General features: G+C 47.1%; 1 pseudogene across 1 annotated transcript in view; it reads right to left on the reverse strand.

The window, feature by feature from the left end:
* LOC308150708 (synaptotagmin-2-like) overlaps window positions 1–7,500 on the reverse strand; it is a 9,612-nt pseudogene that overhangs the window by 1,825 nt on the left and 287 nt on the right. The window contains exons 2-8 of the transcript in view: window positions 7,235–7,249; window positions 6,636–6,814; window positions 5,850–5,933; window positions 4,185–4,352; window positions 3,303–3,470; window positions 2,833–2,950; window positions 1–18 (exon numbers count right to left, since the gene is read on the reverse strand). The exon at window positions 1–18 is cut by the window's left edge and continues 116 nt beyond it. The product of the transcript in view is annotated as a synaptotagmin-2-like (transcript). The remainder of the gene's footprint in view (window positions 19–2,832; window positions 2,951–3,302; window positions 3,471–4,184; window positions 4,353–5,849; window positions 5,934–6,635; window positions 6,815–7,234; window positions 7,250–7,500) is intronic.

Here is a 7,500-nt window from a genome sequence, read left to right on the forward strand (position 1 = left end):
CTATCTTAACGAAGGGGTCTGAGGGAGGGAGGGAGGGAGGGAGGGAGGGAGGGACGGAGGGAGAGAGGGAGGAGGTGGGTGGGCGTGTGGCGATAGTGAGGGAGAGGGTGGATCGGTGGGATTAAGGGAGAGAGAGAGGGAGGGAGGGGGGGAGAGAGAGACACAGGGGTGGGTGGGAGGGAGGAGGAAGGGAGAGAGGGAGTGGGTGGGTGGGAGGGAGGAGGGAGGGAGAGAGGGAAGGAGGGCGGTGGGTGGGAGGGAGGGAGGGGGATGGGTGGGTGGATGGGAGGGAGAGAGGGAGGGGGTGGGGAGAAAAGGTTTTAGTACAATAAGACATGCCTTTCGTATCAGAGGCTCATAAAAGACTATATTTTGATTGCTCTAACTCCCACTAACTCATTAACATTTAAACCTGGTTTTTCTTGTTTTTGAATGATTTTTCAGTAAGTATATTTTGACATCATCAAACATGACACATTTGTTTATGATTTTCAAATCACACGAAAATTTTCTACCGTTTCCTATTTTGATATTATGATGTTGGTTTGATTAGACATAAAATTCTGTTGCAGTTTTTTATTTGTTAACTGTCTCCTCAGACAGACCAGTGGTGGCCCTGTATCACTGCAGCTACACTTGATTTTTGCCACGGCAAGAATGTGATATATATTTCAGAGTGGAAGCCGTTTTACCAGAATCCAGAGACGGCGTGCTACGCAATATCCAGCCGGATGATTGAGTGATGAACCAGGGCCACCAGAGAGGGAAGCGACGACCAGGGTTACCAGACCCACCAGAGAACACCGAGGAGATGACGATAAGGGTGGCCAGGCCCGCCAGAGAGAGAGCCAGAAGATTGGGTGATGAACCAGGGCCACCAGAGAGGGTTGCCAAGCCCGCCAGGGAGAAGAAACAACCTATTGGTACCAGGCCAACAGAGAACCGGAGAAGGAGGAGCTACGACGAGATGCTGAGGTGTTGCCAGAGCCGATTGCGTTGCCAGTGACAATGCCAGTAAAATTGTCAGTTGCAATACCAGCAATGACAGCAATACCTGGAACCAAGAAGACAGTAGAAAGCTGTCCAGATGCCAAGGAACCAGAAACCAACAAAACAGAGAGTGTTGACAGTCGGGAGGTCCAACCAGGGAGTGTCCAAAGTGTGGACACCTGTACTAGTGAGGATGCTGGTGAGTGCCTGCATCATGTTTTCGATGGTGCTAGAGGCCACTCCCCAGACCATGTCCAACATGGAAGGAGACCAGACGACTGCCTGAACCTCAATGACACTGACAGACGACGACCGATTAGGAAGAGATTGAAGAGCAAGCTAATTCTCCAACTGGGGTCAAGTGCTAGTAACCTCTGACCCTGAAGATTCTCTTGTATTGTGTATGATGTACTGTGTTTAATTTTAAGTTTGGTTGTTATTTTTAGGATTTTTGGGTTGTGATGATTTTTTTAAATTATTCTTTCTCCAAAAAATGTCTTGAACCATATTTTTATAATTGTTCTTGTTTTAAGAGTTTACATCTTAAAAAAGTGTGGAATGTGAGAGAAAATTATTATATGTAATAAGACATTTTTCTACATTTAAGATTCAAACTTCACAACAGTAAATTGGATATCTAGGGCAAAGCTATAGAAACTGATTTCCTGTTGTAAGCACACAATGAAACCAGTTTCTCTACTTGAAGCTTGACATTGGCTAGACAACAGACACATTTAAATGATTACAAAGACCTGATTGCTCTCTTTTCTCCTGACCTGCACCGAGATGGACTAAGCCATCTAGAGCAGTTTTGGACCTTTGTGTTTCCCCAGACCCAGTACTCTAGGACCAGATTAAACCAGTTTGTGGCTTTTGTGTTCCTTTTACATCTTTGTGTCTCTAGGAGAAAGTGGGGGTCGATTCCCCCTTAAACCTTCATCCCCCATCATCTTCCTCAATGTACAAATCCACACCCATTGTTCATGATTGGTCTAGACCTCACCCGAGGGCGGACCTCTTACCTGAGGGTACCTGAAAGCATAAATACTGAGATGTAATGAATGATCTGGACTTTGAGAGGAACTTTGAATCTTCAGATGCGTCTGACGAACCTGTAAACTTCCTCCTTCTATAGAGGAAAATATTAAATATCATTTCTTATACATCTTGAAACGAAACAGGCTGCCTTTATTGATAATTTGCTCTAACACTTTTGAGCTGAAAATGAAGCTATTTCTCTTCAAGAGGAGGACAGGGGGGACAGTCATGGTGTCATTAAGTATAAAGGGGGTGTCAGGGTCTCGGTGAAGACCATCGCCTGCCCAACATATAGAGGAGATAGATATTGTATATAATGTCGACATAATAATAATAATAATAATAATAATAATGTATTTTTATTTGCCATGCAGTCAACGTGTCAATCAATTGTTGGAATTCGGTATTTTCTGTTCTAGGCACAGGGTCAGCTATAGTCAGCGCCCATTAGGGGTTAAGTGCCTTGCTCAAGTGCACAACGGCACCTTAGATATGATGCCAGCAACCCTCCAGTCACCAGCTCACATGCAACTCCCTGTTGAGGCGGGGATCGAACCAGCGACCTTTCCGGTTGCTAGCCGGCCTCCCTAGCCTCTAGGCTACCGCCGTCCCCGTGTGTGTCATACTGGCTGGTTGCCGGGCTCGTTGTCAGGCGAGGACCGGAATCAGGAATGGTATCAAACACGTTTTTGTTTCCATTCCTCATTCCAATCCGTTCCACGCATTGTAATGAGCTTGTCCTCCAATTTCTCCCTCCACCAGCCTCTATTATGGATGTGTAGATGTATATGTGTAGAGGGTCACCTGATAAGCCTCCCACGTCCATCTTCTTCAGGTTCTTGGCCTCCATGATGTTGATGGTTAGCTTCCCCGCCGTGGGGACGTAGCGCAGGGAGATACAGACGTCACCCAGCTTCTCTTGCTGTGGGGACGCACACACGCACACGCACACACACACACACACACACACACACACACATACAAAGGCGTGCACATACACACACACACACACACACACACACACACACACATACAGTACATACACAGGCATGCACACACACACACATACACACACACACACACACACACACATATACACATACAAAGGCGCGCGCGCACACACACACACACACACACACACACCCACACACACATACACAGGCATGCACGCACACGCATAGGTACACACACACACACACACGCACAGCGTTTAGTACATGGTGGATAAGCCAGATAGACAGACAGACAGGCAGGCAGGCAGAAATAAACCTTACCTCCTCTTTCTCTCCTGAGACCAGGTCCCTCCATTCGTGGAGCGACTGTGCCATGTCGATGCTTTTCATGGGGATGGACACCTGTCCGATGACGTCGTGTTTCCCGAAGCGGTCGAAGTCAAACACCTGCAGGATCAGAGTCTGACCACCCAGGTCATTGTAGGGGATCTGCGGACACAGACACAGATGCAGACACAGACACAGACACAGACACAGACACAGGTCCACATGTTAGAAGTGGTTAGAGTGTGACCACCCAGCTTCCTGGCTCTGTGGTTGTGTGTGCGTGTATGTTGTTATGTCATGGGCTCCCTGCCATACTGATATTGTGTATTTTATGTTGTAAAACATAATCAAAATAGTGAAAATACCACCGCTCATTCGTGATCAGGCTTTACTGAGGTGCTGAAACTGAAGAGTATCAATAGAGTGCAAAATAACAGCATCTGCACACTCAAATCTGTGCAAAAAACTGTTTTTTATTGCGAGCTTTCGGTCATAGACCATGCCTGAAGAAGGTCTATGACCTAAGTTTTTTGCACAGATTTGAGTGTGGATGCTGATATTTTGCACTATGTTGTAAAACTTAACAGGCAGGGTACAGTGCGGAGCCCATCCGATTACGCCCAAATGAAATGTATTACCATTGTCATTAAATAATGATTAAACCAACATAAATGTCCTGACTTAAATGTACTGTATCCGACCTGTCTGCCTGCCTGTCTGTCTGACTGTCTGCTTGCCTGTCTGCCTGTCTGTCTGTCTGTCTGCCTGTCTGTCTGCCTGTCTGTCTGCCTGTCTGTCTGTCTGTCTGTCTGTCTGCCTGTCTGCCTGTCTGTCTGTCTGTCTGCCTGTCTGCCTGTCTGTCTGCACACTACAGACCTTGAAGATGAAGGTCTCGTTGAAGACGGGACACAGGTTCTTGCGCTGGACTTTGGTCTCAAACTTCTTCTTCTTGTCAGGGAGCATGTAGACCTTGACGTAGGGGTCGGAGGTGCCGCCCATGTCCATGGCTGCCAGGTTCTCTGCCTGGAGGATTCCCACCACCAGCTAGAGGGAGAGAGGGAAGAGGTTAAAGGTCACTGGTCATGTGGTCCAGTGGTCTAGCACCGCGGTCTACAATGCACACAAATGTCAGAATCCAGCCCATGCCCTGCTGACATGCCCTCTTCTCCTTACTTTCCTGTCTGTCTTCACTATCTCTATCCCAAAAACTTGAAAGTCTGAGTGGGACTGCCCCACTCAGAAAAGAATATCCTCAAAAAAAGGTCACAGGTCATGTGCTAGCTTGTGGAATATGTTATTTGGGAAAGCACATATAAATGCGATGGAAACAGACACAGATTCTACCTGAAGTTGCTCGTTATTATTCGTACATTCAACTGAAGGACATTTCTCTATATATATTTAGTGTAAATAGTTTCTATTTCCAATGCAAAACAGAATCATTTCATTTATAATTTTAATTTTTTTCAGTTTCTGATTGTTCAACGATCCCCAGTTAAAGGGGTGGGGTGTCGTGGTTCATACAGTAAACTTAGTTTAGTTAAAGCATTTTTAAAAATAACACAGATATAAACCACGCCAAATTTCGGTCCTCAATCCGAATATAGATACAGATACAGACAATTGTGTTGGTTGAACAGATACAGATTGTCACAACTCCGCCCCTGGCTCATCAGACGTCGATCAGTGAACGATTAAGAGCGCCCCTGGATCATCAGACGTCGATCAGTGGACGATTAAGAGCGCCCCTAGCTCATCAGACGTCGATCAGTGAACGATTAAGAGCGCCCCTGGATCATCAGACGTCGATCAGTGGACGATTAAGAGCGCCCCTGGCTCATCAGCCATCAATCAGTGGTGCCAGGTGTGGACGAATAAGACCGCGACTGGCTCCTACTTAAGCTCTGCTCCTGCTTCCAGTCATCGCCAGATCGTAACCACTTAATGGTTGGTTCATATGCTCGTTCCTGCTACTCTTGACGTTATCCGATACCCTAGCCTAACCCTATTCTCCTTGTTCCCCGTTAAAGGATTCCCTGCCTGCCGATCTCCTGCCTGTCTGACTACCCGCCTACCTGCCTGACCCCCTGCCTGTCTGAGTACCTGCCTACCTGCCTGACCCCCTGCCTGTCGGACTACCTGCCTACCTACCTGACCCCCTGCCTGTCTGAGTACCTGCCTACCTGCCAGAACCCCTACCTGCACTACCTACACCCAGCCGGATTCCCCTAACCCCAAACCCTATAATAAAACACTGTTATTATCTTACTACCTGTTCTCCGTTGTCTGCTTCTGGGTTCCGCCCTCTGGACGTGACACAGATAACCACGTCTCTGTACACCTCGAAAGGGCGTTGAGGTTAAGCTGGGCACACGGTAACAGGTCACAGAAGGGGCCGCCGAGGTTAAAGGTCAGGAAATATGAACGTCAAGGCTAGACACTGATCTAGGGCCAGTTTGGTGTCTCTCCCTCTAATGGTGACGGGTCAGGTCAAAGGTTAAAGGTCAGGGAGATATGAAGCCCCCCCACACACACACACACCTGGTTTTCTGTGAAGTTGTAGTCCAGGGTGTACTCCAGTCTTCCCAAGTTCTCTTTCTCCTCCTCCGGCTTGTTGTCTCCCTCCTAGAACAACAGAGGATAACCCACCCATCACATCAGACACAGAGGATAACCCACCCATCACATCAGACACAGAGGATAACCCACCATCACATCACATCAGACACAGAGGATAACCCACCCATCACATCAGACACAGAGGATAACCCACCATCACATCACATCAGACACAGAGGATAACCCACCCATCACATCAGACACAGAGGATAACCCACCCATCACATCAGACACAGAGGATAACCCACCCATCACATCAGAACAGCAGGGGATAACCCACCCATCACATCAGACACAGAGGATAACCCACCCAGCACATCAGACACAGAGGATAACCCACCCAGCACATCAGAACAGCAGAGGATAACCCACCCATCACATCACATCAGACACAAGCCACTGCACACAACTGTCTGTAGAGGCAGGTGGAGGTAGAAATCGGAGGACAGGCTCATTGTAATCGAATGCGGCATGGTAATCAAACACACACCTCACAACGTGTGTTTGATACCGTTCCTCATTCCATTCCCTGCCTTAAGATGAGGCCGTCCTCCAATTCCCACCTCCACCAGCCTCGCTTGGTATACATCTCAGTGGCCGTTGTGTGTGTGGGGGGGGGGGTCACATTTAGTCGGAGACTTTATATGTGTCCAGGGAAAACGACCCCCACCCTCCCCTAAGAATACTGTTCTCCCTCTCTTCTCTCACCTTGGAGTCCTCTCCTTCTCCATCTCCCTCCTTCTTTCTCCTTCCTCTTCCTCCCTTCCTCTCGCGGACCTTCTTGGGCTTCTTGGTCTTTGCGATGCATTTCTTCCAGATGCAGACACTGACGCAGGCCACCAGAGCCAGGACCACCACCACGATGGCCCCCACAGCCCACATAGGCACTGGGGGAAAGACGAGAGAGAGAGACAGGCCTTATGAAGCTTCATAACACCTCTAATATAACCTACATAGGCACTGTGGGAGTGTCAACACAGACTTTGCGGGTTTGAACCCCGCTAATACAGCTTTCGTCTACTGTTATAGTAACAGTTCTAGAACAATCTAATGGTTTAAGAACACTTCTAGAACAATCTACTGTTCTAAGAACACTACTAGAACAATCTACTGTAATAAGAACACTACTAGAACAATCTACTGTTATAAGAACACTACTAGAACAATCTAATGTTATAAGAACACTACTAGAACAATCTAATGTTATAAGAACACTACTAGAACAATGTAATGTTATAAGAACACTACTAGAACAATCTACTGTAAAGGAGAACCAACAGTAAAGGGTAAAAGACAGGTTAACTTACTTCTGAGTTTATGGTCTGTGGAGAGTGGAGGAAGAGAGAGAGAGGAGGGGAAATGAAGAGGAAGAAAGGATTAGATGATAATCAAAAATAATTAAATAATTAAATAATATGATGACATCTTTGTATTTACTGTAGGCATGTTTAGGACAGTACTGTGTGTGTGTGTGTGTGTGTGTGTGTGTGTGTGTGTGTATGCGTGTGTGTGCATGAACGTGTGTATGTGTGTTTATAGGTGTGTGTACGGGTGTGTGTGTGTTTACAGGTGT

The sequence above is a fragment of the Nansenia antarctica genome, assembly GCF_963989245.1.
Source record: "Nansenia antarctica genome assembly, chromosome: 2".
NCBI classification, from domain to species: Eukaryota; Metazoa; Chordata; class Actinopteri; order Argentiniformes; family Microstomatidae; genus Nansenia; species Nansenia antarctica.